The following is an 11,103-nucleotide window of genomic DNA, read 5'->3' as shown; positions in this document are numbered from 1 at the left end:
GTTGATGAGTATTTAGCTAAAGGGATTTTTTTTCCATTTGCAATTCTGGCATCCCAAAGATCCAACTTCACTGTCTCAAACTCAGAAGCAACAAATGGAAACATATGACAAACCTCTTCTCTTTTGGTGAACTAGAAACTGTTTATGGGATGCTTTTATTCAATCAACACTAAGCAACAGGGCTTTCCCCTTTGGCTTATGTTACAGGCGATTAATACAGGCTGACAGACACAGCTCCAAATGGCAAAGACGAAATTTCCTTTATTCTTCAGGCAGTGAATTTTAACTTACCATTTTAACTTTTAGCACATTTCCATCCTTTGTTCTGATATCAAAGATTACTAGGTCAGACATAAATCAAATACATAAGAAGCACTGCATAACTATATAGTGCTGGCTTGGTCCTTGGTAGAAAACATTTTAAAATAGACAAAAAGATCATGTTTTTATACACGTAGGATTTTTTCTTACACCTAAAGGCAATATGAAGGATTAATATCAGGATTCCTGGCACATTTATAAATCTGAGTTCTGACAGGTTTAGAAATTATACAAAAATCTAAGGCTCAAATTGTGAAAATACAATTGAAAGCTAAACCAAAGTTGATGAAGGAAGATGATAAATATAGAAAGTTATATTGTCACGTGTTTCTGACCCACCCCATGATTGGTCCGAGACAACAAGCCCTTGGTCACACAGTGAGAAACAGGGCCAGTGAGGGCAGCATCGTGGTCTCTGGGAAGTTCTGCGGACTCTGTCCTCTGTAGACTTGGAAATACCCAAGAGACAACATTCTCAAGTGAAAGGCACGTTGCTTTATCTTTTATGTCCACTAGGTCAGTGGCATATTGCTGGGTGAGACTTTTAAATTTTGTAGGCAACATATACTATTGTTTAATGCATTTCCCTGGCTCATTTATTAACCCATTGGTAACCCATTAGCTGTCAGATTGAATGCCTGTTACCTAATCCACCAAGTCACTGATGCTACGCAAGTGAATCAGTGCACACCTGCAAGAGAAGGTGCTGCAGCTGTTCCAAGTGAAGACTAGTTATCTGCAGGTGACGACATTCTGTGGTACAAAATACTGGGTTCTCTGATCGCAGCTTACCGGAGGGTAGGGTCCACACCTCGGGTTTCCACAGTCTCCTGGGCCTCTACTGGGTCTGCTGGGTCCTAAGGCCCACAGAGCATCTCTGCTTTCACTGACACCTGGGGCAAGTTCAGTACCTCCTCCTGACAGTGTGTGCTAATTGATGCTCATGCCCAAACTCACACCTTGGTGGATAGCTCGTAACAGAAACCTGAGGTCATGCAGTTACTTGATGTCCCGCGGCCAGACATTTAGTCTCTCGGAGCCCAGAAACTATTGTGACACCCTACACAAGTCACAGACATAGCGCTGAGTTAAAGAAATCAAACACAAATACAAGCTGCATGATTCCCTGTGCATATAGATTAAATTATTACTGGTTCAACTTAATTGTTAGTAATTGGTCTGTTCAGATTCCTTCTTCCTCCTGGTTTAGTCTTGGAAGGTTGTATATTTCTAGAAATTTATCCATTTCTTCTAGACTGTCCAATATGTTTGCATACAATTGTTCATAGTATTCTTTAATGACGCTTTGTATGTCTGTGGTGTAGGTTGTAATCTCGTTTTCATTTCTGATTTTGTGTTCTATATCTTCTTTATTATATGTATTGGGGTTATATTGGTAAATAAAATTTTATAGGTATCAAGTGTACAAATGTGTAACACATCATCTGTGTATTGCACTGTGTTCACCACCCAAAGTCTAGTTTTCTTTCACTATTTATGCCCCTTTACCCTCATCTGTCTTCCCCCAGCTTCCTTTCCCTCTGGTCATCACCACACTGTTTGTGGGGGTAACTTTGCCTGCAAAGTTCCCCCATCCTCCACGGATGAAAGTGAATCTACCAAGACATGATCTGCTTGGGGAGGAGAGGTGACCAATCTCTTAGAGGAGAAGGGCCAAGAGCCCCTTCCCAAAGGCGCTTTTATTGGGTTCACTTGCACAAGAATACAAGTAAGGCTCAAACAATAGATAGCACTCAAAGAACTATGAGGGCTTATTCTCAGTCAGGGTCAGATAGCTAAAGAGCCATAAAACTTTGTGGAACAAACTTCTTGCTTGGACCCTTCTCATTTAAATGAGAGCATTCTAAACAAAGCAGGTTTCACAAGATTTTACATATTCTTTCTTAGGCCTGATCACCCAGGAAACCTGCCCTTTCCAGCACAGGGCTGCACCGCCTTCCCCATCACAGGCTTTCAGGCTTAAGTGGATTAGAGCCAGGAAGTGCTTCTCCCTGAGGACGTGGGGACTTGGGCCAAGTCAGAATAGCTGGGGGGCGAGGGTCCATCACTCCCTCTTTGTTGCAGCCCTCAAGTCCTTCCATCATGGCCTCCCAAGTGATCATATCTGGCTTAGGTTGCCCCTTTCTCTGAGGAGTCTTACCCGTCTCTGACTAGCTGACCAAACTTTGGGGGCAGGGGAATAAGCTGAGGCAGCGTTTGCTACCAGAGACAAGCTTTGTCTCCTTAGTGGCTTGAATTCTGGAGGTCTCTCACTCAGCCTTAGGCATGGGAGACGGTTCACAATTCCTGAAACCAGGCAGAGCAGTCCCCAACACATATAATATTGTTTGTGTCTTTCGGGTTTTTTTTTGCTTAATCCCCTCCACTATTTCACCCAGCCTCCCTATGCCCATTTTTATTTTGTTTATTTTTGTTCATTATACTCTACATATAAGCGAAATCATTTCTTGATGAGTCTTGCTACAAGCTTGTCAATTTTATTTATCCTTTTAAAGAGCCAGTTTTTATTTCCATAGATCTTTTCTACTATTTTTCTTATTTTTACTGTTTATTTCCTTACTTCTATTTACTTATGGCTTTGTTTATACTTCTTTATCTCATTTCTTTAGGTATTAATTTAGATTGTTTATTTGGGATTTTTCCTGCTTCTTGAAGTAGGCTTTTATAGCTATGAACTTTCCTTTTATAACTATTGCTAAATGACATAAATTTTGTAAAGTTGTGTTTTCATTTTCATTTATCTCAAGGTAGGTTTTAATTTTTTGTTTGACATTCTCTTCGATCCATCGATTGTGTAGAAGAATGCTGTCCAGTCTCCAGATATTTGCATTTTTTTCCATTTCCTTCCCACAGTGGATTTGTAGTTTCGTGCCATTGTGGTCAAAGAATAACACGCTGGATGTAACTTCAATCTTTCCGAATGCGCTGAGGCCTATTTTGTGGCCTACTGTGCCTTTCCTATCCTGGAAAAGGTTCCATATGCTTGTGAAAAAAAGATGTGTAATCTGCAGTTTGGCAGTGAAATGCTCTGTAAATGTCTATTAAGTCAAAACGATTTAATGTGACATGTAAGATCATTATTTCCCTGTTAATTTTCTGTCGGGATAGACTATCCATTGAGTTAAGTGGAGGATTAAAGTCCAATTATTATGGCATTACTGTTAATTTTTACCTTTATATTCATTAATATTTTCTGACTTTGGCAATTCTTAGGCAAAGGTATTTTATTTTATTTTTTATCTTTATTGTATTTTTTCCATTACCATTTAGTTCCCTTATAGTCCCCCTCCCCCCAGCATTTGCCACACTGTTGTCCACGACCATGAGTCTAGGAAAAGGCACTTTAGTTCATCATTTCTACTGTTTGATTGACATGGTAACTAACAAGCCAGACGAGAGGTCTAAAACTACAGTGCTGTTAGTGATAATTATATTTCTTATATTATTCTGCTCATTTATATGTATGAAAAAATCATTAAAAAATACATAGAAGGTGCAAAAAAATTTACAGTGAAAATTGATATCACTATCAGAATTGATATTAACTTAATTAGTGCATAAAATAATTAAGTGTAGAAGTTTTAAAAGAGGGAAGTTTCACACATTCTCTTGTAATTATCATAAAAAAATAAGCACGGTTCTTTTTTTACCCAAGTCAATTCCTAGTGTCTACAGGAAAATGTCATATCAAAAATAAAATTAATAAAAAAGTATTAAAATTCAAGAATATTTAGAATTCATGAAGGCTTATTTAGATGACACTGTGGAGCAACATTAAAGCTTAAAATGGAAAAAAAGCAACATTTGATCCATATTGGTGATTTTTTTCTAATTCCAAATTATATTAAGATTCCATTCTGAGTCCACTTAAAAATGTCAAATGTGCTTTTATTGATAGGATCATTTTCTAATTCATCGCGTAAATGTTTATGGAGAGTATAGTGCATATCAGACCTTTTTCTGGGCAATAGAGATTCATACAACAGTATGTAAAACAGGCAAGCACTTGTTTTATTGGCGTTTACAGCCTAATCTTATTACAATTTCTAGTACATGTAAACTTTGATTTTTAATTAGACATTTCAAACTTCATTTAGGTAATAATTGTGTTTTACTGTGGATAATGCTCTGTTTTTATAAAAAGATATAATTGTCGAGGTCAAAGGCTCAATATTTATCTACTAGTTGCCAGGTGCACACAGCGGTGAAAGAGAAGCCAGGTTCCTGCAGAGATATAAAACTTGAAAGTAGTAAAAGTTGTGCCTTTTTTAACAAACAGAGGAGAGTTCAGTCAGTGATGTGTTCAATAAGTTACGCAAAGATCACTAGTCTGACACACTTAGGTCAGACTCCAGGAGATGAGAGTGAACTCTTCTCACTGTGGCAGCCTGTGTGTGTCGCTTGTGAGCAGGAGTTCGCCCAGTTGGAGGGGCCAGCGTTCCTTTCTGGGCCGGCTCTCCTGCTGGATCGCTCTTCTCTCTGCTGAGGCAAAGTTTTCCTCTTAGAGTCTGCAACCTGACCCTGCCTCCTAGAGCAATACACACAGTGAATCCAATTCTCCCCCCGCCACCCTTCCCGGTATTGTTTTGCCACCACAATCACGTTCCTCACTATTTAAGGTTCTTAGAAACCCACTTCCTCAAAGACAAAAGTTGGTCATTTCACTACCTAAGTTCAATAATTATTTTTTCAAATATCTATATTTCCTATTATTTTTTAAATTAAAATTGTATTTTGTTGTTTATGCTATTACAATTGTCCCTGTTTCCCCCCACCCCCGTTCCCCTGCAGCCCGACCCTCCCTCTCCCTCTGGCCATCCCCACACCTTGCAGCTTTGGCGGTACAGTGGTGAGCATAGCTGCCTTCCAATCATTATTTTTAACCGGTGAGGTTAAATAAGAAGGAATACGACCATAGCGCCATCTGTTGTTATAAACTGTCACTTCAGCCTCCTCGATGGTGTGACACCTGAATATGCACCACGGCACTTCTAACAGAAGGCTGGTTAACGAGGCTGCCAAAATCATGTCGGTGAGAATGTGCTGTAACCGGAACTCTCATATGATGCCGGTGAGAGGGTAGTTTTCAATCCTTCTGAAAAACTGGGAGTACCTCCTAACACTGAACATTTTTTTACTCTGTGATTCAGCTATTATTTTCTAGTAAAAGCCTGAAGTGTGATAAGCATACCAAAAGATACATTCAGCAAGGTGGCACAGAGCAATAATTTTAGTAATATCCCAAACCAGAAATACTGTATTTTGCCATTTTTGCCCAAATTTTTGAGGGAGAAATAAGGGTGTGCATTATACACGGCAAAATACGGTAACCTGAATGTCTACCAACAAAATAATGGACCAATAAATCATGGCATGGCAATGTAATGAATTGGCAAAGTACAATGATAATGAAGCAGTCATTAGTAGAAGCCAAAATACACATTAATCTCAAAAATAAAAGTCTGAGCTAAAGATGTCTGACACAAAAGAGTGCTTTTCCAATTCTACTATGTTCAGGATAGAGCAGTCCGCGGTGTTAGAGCAGTGTCCGCTTTGGGGGGAGGAAGAAGGAGGTGGTCATTGGGTGTGGGCACAGGGATTTCTGAAGTGCTGGTGATGTTCCACTTGTTTTTAATTGGGTCTGAGTGAGTACGCTTGCTGATAATTCACTGAGCTGTACCTTACGACTGCTGCACTTTCTGTCATATTCGTACTGAGCTGAAAAATTTTTAGAAAAATACTAATTAGAATACTCTTGGTGCAGGTCAGAATAAAAAGTATGTTAAAAGATAACTTAACAGTATAATTTCAATTATAAAAACATTATTTGGTAATAAATTCTTACAATTGTCATTATTTTCACTCACTGAACAAATATTTATCTACTAGTTGCCAGGTGCACACAGAGGTGAAAGAGAAGCCAGGTTCCTGCAGAGATATAAAACTTGAAAGCAATAAAAGTTGTTCCTTTTTTAACAGAGGAGAGTTCACTCAGTGATGTGTTCAATAAGTTACACAAAGATCACTAATTGAAAAAAAATCGTGAAGGAAGGGATTAAAATGAAAGGGTTTTAGTAAAGTTTTATTACATTAGTTGCATGTAATTACAGTAAGTAAGGTAGCAAGGTAGGAGGAAAGTACCTCTTTAGAACTGAATTGAAAGAAGAGTTATAAGTGGTTTCTAATTGGTGGCTATTAAAACATTTGTTTTAAATTGATCAATGCACACTTTTCCTTTTGGGTCCAAGGGCATTTTCTGCCAGCTCTCAACCTTGTGCTCTTCACATTATCCAGCCTTTGTTTACAGTTACAATTAATACCAACATATGTCAACTGACTCTTATTACTGCTTAAAAAATGTAGTCCCTAATTTCTATCAACCTCATTAATATCATCCAAAAGGTGGAACAAATCACAATGCCCTTCTGAGTTTACTGCTTCAACTAGTAGTTATCAGTCCTGCCTGCATACTTGTCGAAAAGTGCAGATTGATGGCTCATCCTCAATAATCCTGATTCAGTGGGACTGTGGTGGAATGCAAATACCATAATGTGAACATAAACCTGTCAATTACCAAGAATTCTAAATAACAGAACTCAAATTGGTAGTTGTATTACCACCTGCATTGCTATTTTCTTGTTCTGAATATTCTCTGAGATTTCAGCAGGAACAAGTAAATGTTTACTAAACATATTTAATTGAGTAGGTTTTATAAGATTACTACAACAAAATAGAAAACTAATTTATCACATTGAAAATAACATATTTATAAATATTTAAAATCAAAATAATTTAAAGAGAAAATGGAATAAAACTAATTTTACACAAACTTAAGTGTGGTAATACATAAATGTATTTAACACACCCTCACCATATATAGTATTCATTTCCTATACATATTGAATTTGTGTATTAAATACTAAAACTTTGGAATAAAGTGACTATATTCATATTCAGTAACATTTTTTTTTATTGAAACACAACAAGTTTCCAACATACTTAAATAGACTGGATTTTCTTTGCATTAAAACTGTATTATTGAAAACCTCACAAAAATACAGACTCTTCATGTTAAATGGTCAGGTCAAATTAATGTTACTGTAAAATCTAAATGCTATTTTAGTGGTAAAATTCATTATTGTTATGATGACAGTTGAACTGGTCATTAAGTAAATCTCACTTCAGAGTGGATACTTTGGTAGTGGTTATAATTACATGAGGGCAGTTGTTGGCCACAGTTACCAATAGTAGACAATGTTTACTGGTGTGAAATTGATGATAGTGGATGTCAGATTTGATTTGCAGGCATCCTAACTACCACAGCAGTGGAAGAGGTCATTAGGAATTTGTCATTTATGTCAAGTGGGAGTGATGATATGACTCACTGAATTTACCATTAACAGAGGAAGCATTTGGTTCAGATGAATACGTAATGGATGGCCTTCAAACACATACCATCAAAAGTTATAGCACTTACTGATTCAGGGGATAAGGTATTGAAGAGTTTAGTGAAGTTATGTCTGTTGTAGCACTAAGTAGGGCAATGACGATGCATAGAAATGGTACATGATTGTTTGATCGGTCAGGGAGGTGTTCCTTGCTGTAAAATACCAGAAGTTATGGTGCTAGCATGTATTCTTAAACTAATGTGGCTATGCACTCATTTGAAGGGAAAATACAATTGCTCACTGTATTGTTAGATTACTTAGAAGGTGATGCGTACTTTCTATGAACAAGAAATACTGGTTTGGAGATTAGAAATTCAACTGAAGTCATTATGCTGTTCTGATTATAAGTCAGTTGAGCTGGGAGCATATGCGCGGATTTTTTACTTGAGGAGATGATGGTGGAGGTTGAAAATGTATTTTAGTTGAGTGAGAAGATAGATTCATTCACTAATTTAGTTACTAAATTCAACATCTACTGTGGGTTATGTATATTCAGTTGAAGAACAAATATCACTATTCAGAGATTCTCCTAAACAGATGCTAATACAAATTAATGTAAAATAGAAATGTCACAAATTTGAGTTAATTATTGAGTACATTTTACTTATACCTAAAAGTGAAGTGATGGGGGTGGTTGATAGTGGATAAGAAAACAGTGAATTTCTATAGTATTCTAATAAAAATATGAGTAAAAGATATTATGATCATAGAATCAGTTGATACAAACCTTCAACTCATGTCTATAAGCGGATAGAAAGCTATTTGCACTTGTAGTGATGGCTGCAGCTTCCCTTGAGGTGCCACCTGTTGTTGCAGTGGTTGCAGGTTCAGTACCAGTGGTAGTGATGTCCAGCGTACTGGTGCCTTCACCTATCCTTCTGGAAGTCGAACTGGCCATGGTTTCTCATGAGGTGATGACTTCTGTGGTGGTTGCAGATTCAGTCGAGGTTGTACTGGTGGCTCCTGTGGTGGTGGCCACAGTGGTACTCACTTCAGTGGAAGTGGGGGCTGTTGTGGTGGTTGAGGCCTCAGTTGAGGTGCCAGCTGTTGTTGCAGTGGTTACAGATTCTGTAACAGTGGTGGTGGTGGTGTCCAGCGTAGTAGTGGTGGCCTCAGCTGTGCTGCTGGAGGTCGAACTGGCCGTGGTTTCTCCTGAGGTGGTGGCTTCTGTGGTGGTTGCAGATTCAGTCGAGGTTGTACTGGTGGCCCCTGTGGTGGTAGCCTCCGTGGTAGTCATTTCAGTGGAAGTGGGGGCTGTTGTGGTGGTTGAGGCCTCAGTTGAGGTGCCAGCTGTTGTTGCAGTGGTTACAGATTCTGTAACAGTGGTAGTGGTGTCCAGCGTAGTGGTGGCCTCAGCTGTGCTGCTGGAAGTCGTACTGGCCGTGGTTTCTCCTGAGGTGGTGGCTTCTGTGGTGGTTGCAGATTCAGTCGAGGTTGTACTGGTGGCTCCTGTGCTGGTAGCCTCGGTGGTAGTCATTTCAGTGGAAGTGGGGGCTGTTGTGGTAGTTGAGGCTTCAGTTGAGGTGCCAGCTGTTGTTGCAGTGGTTACAGATTCTGTAACAGTGGTGGTGGTGGTGTCCAGCGTAGTGGTGGCCTCAGCTGTGCTGCTGGAGGTCGAACTGGCCGTGGTTTCTCCTGAAGTGGTGGCTTCCGTGGTGGTTGCAGATTCAGTCGAGGTTGTACTGGTGGCTCCTGTGCTGGTAGCCTCCGTGGTAGTCACTTCAGTGGAAGTGGGGGCTGTTGTGGTGGTTGAGGCTTCAGTTGAGGTGCCAGCTGTTGTTGCAGTGGTTACAGATTCTGTAACAGTGGTGGTGGTGTCCAGCGTAGTGGTGGCCTCAGCTGTGCTGCTGGAGGTCGAACTGGCCGTGGTTTCTCCTGAAGTGGTGGCTCCTGTGGTGGTTGCAGATTCAGTCGAGGTTGTACTGGTGGCTCCTGTGCTGGTAGCCTCCGTGGTAGTCGTTTCAGTGGAAGTGGGGGCTGTTGTGGTAGTTGAGGCTTCAGTTGAAGTGCCAGCTGTTGTTGCAGTGGTTACAGATTCTGTAACAGTGGTGGTGGTGGTGTCCAGCGTAGTGGTGGCCTCAGCTGTGCTGCTGGAGGTCGAACTGGCCGTGGTTTCTCCTGAAGTGGTGGCTCCTGTGGTGGATGCAGATTCAGTCGAGGTTGTACTGGTGGCTCCTGTGCTGGTAGCCTCGGTGGTAGTCATTTCAGTGGAAGTGGGGGCTGTTGTGGTAGTTGAGGCCTCAGTTGAGGTGCCAGCTGTTGTTGCAGTGGTTACAGATTCTGTAACAGTGGTGGTGGTGGTGTCCAGCGTAGTAGTGGTGGCCTCAGCTGTGCTGCTGGAGGTCGAACTGGCCGTGGTTTCTCCTGAAGTGGTGGCTCCTGTGGTGGTTGCAGATTCAGTCGAGGTTGTACTGGTGGCTCCTGTGCTGGTAGCCTCCGTGGTAGTCGTTTCAGTGGAAGTGGGGGCTGTTGTGGTAGTTGAGGCCTCAGTTGAGGTGCCAGCTGTTGTTGCAGTGGTTACAGATTCTGTAACAGTGGTGGTGGTGGTGTCCAGCGTAGTAGTGGTGGCCTCAGCTGTGCTGCTGGAAGTGGAACTGGCCGTGGTTTCTCCTGAAGTGGTGGCTTCCGTGGTGGTTGCAGATTCAGTCGAGGTTGTACTGGTGGCTCCTGTGCTGGTAGCCTCCGTGGTAGTCACTTCAGTGGAAGTGGGGGCTGTTGTGGTAGTTGAGGCTTCAGTTGAGGTGCCAGCTGTTGTTGCAGTGGTTACAGATTCTGTAACAGTGGTGGTGGTGTCCAGCGTAGTGGTGGCCTCAGCTGTGCTGCTGGAGGTCGAACTGGCCGTGGTTTCTCCTGAAGTGGTGGCTCCTGTGGTGGTTGCAGATTCAGTCGAGGTTGTACTGGTGGCTCCTGTGCTGGTAGCCTCCGTGGTAGTCGTTTCAGTGGAAGTGGGGGCTGTTGTGGTAGTTGAGGCTTCAGTTGAGGTGCCAGCTGTTGTTGCAGTGGTTACAGATTCTGTAACAGTGGTGGTGGTGTCCAGCGTAGTGGTGGCCTCAGCTGTGCTGCTGGAGGTCGAACTGGCCGTGGTTTCTCCTGAAGTGGTGGCTCCTGTGGTGGTTGCAGATTCAGTCGAGGTTGTACTGGTGGCTCCTGTGCTGGTAGCCTCCGTGGTAGTCGTTTCAGTGGAAGTGGGGGCTGTTGTGGTAGTTGAGGCCTCAGTTGAGGTGCCAGCTGTTGTTGCAGTGGTTACAGATTCTGTAACAGTGGTGGTGGTGGTGTCCAGCGTAGTGGTGGCCTCAGCTGTGCTGCTGGAGGT

The sequence above is a fragment of the Artibeus jamaicensis genome, unplaced genomic scaffold (assembly GCF_021234435.1).
Source record: "Artibeus jamaicensis isolate MK-2021 breed Jamaican fruit bat unplaced genomic scaffold, CSHL_Jam_final contig_354, whole genome shotgun sequence".
Lineage (NCBI taxonomy): Eukaryota > Metazoa > Chordata > Mammalia > Chiroptera > Phyllostomidae > Artibeus > Artibeus jamaicensis.
Note: the sequence above shows the minus strand (reverse complement) of the source record.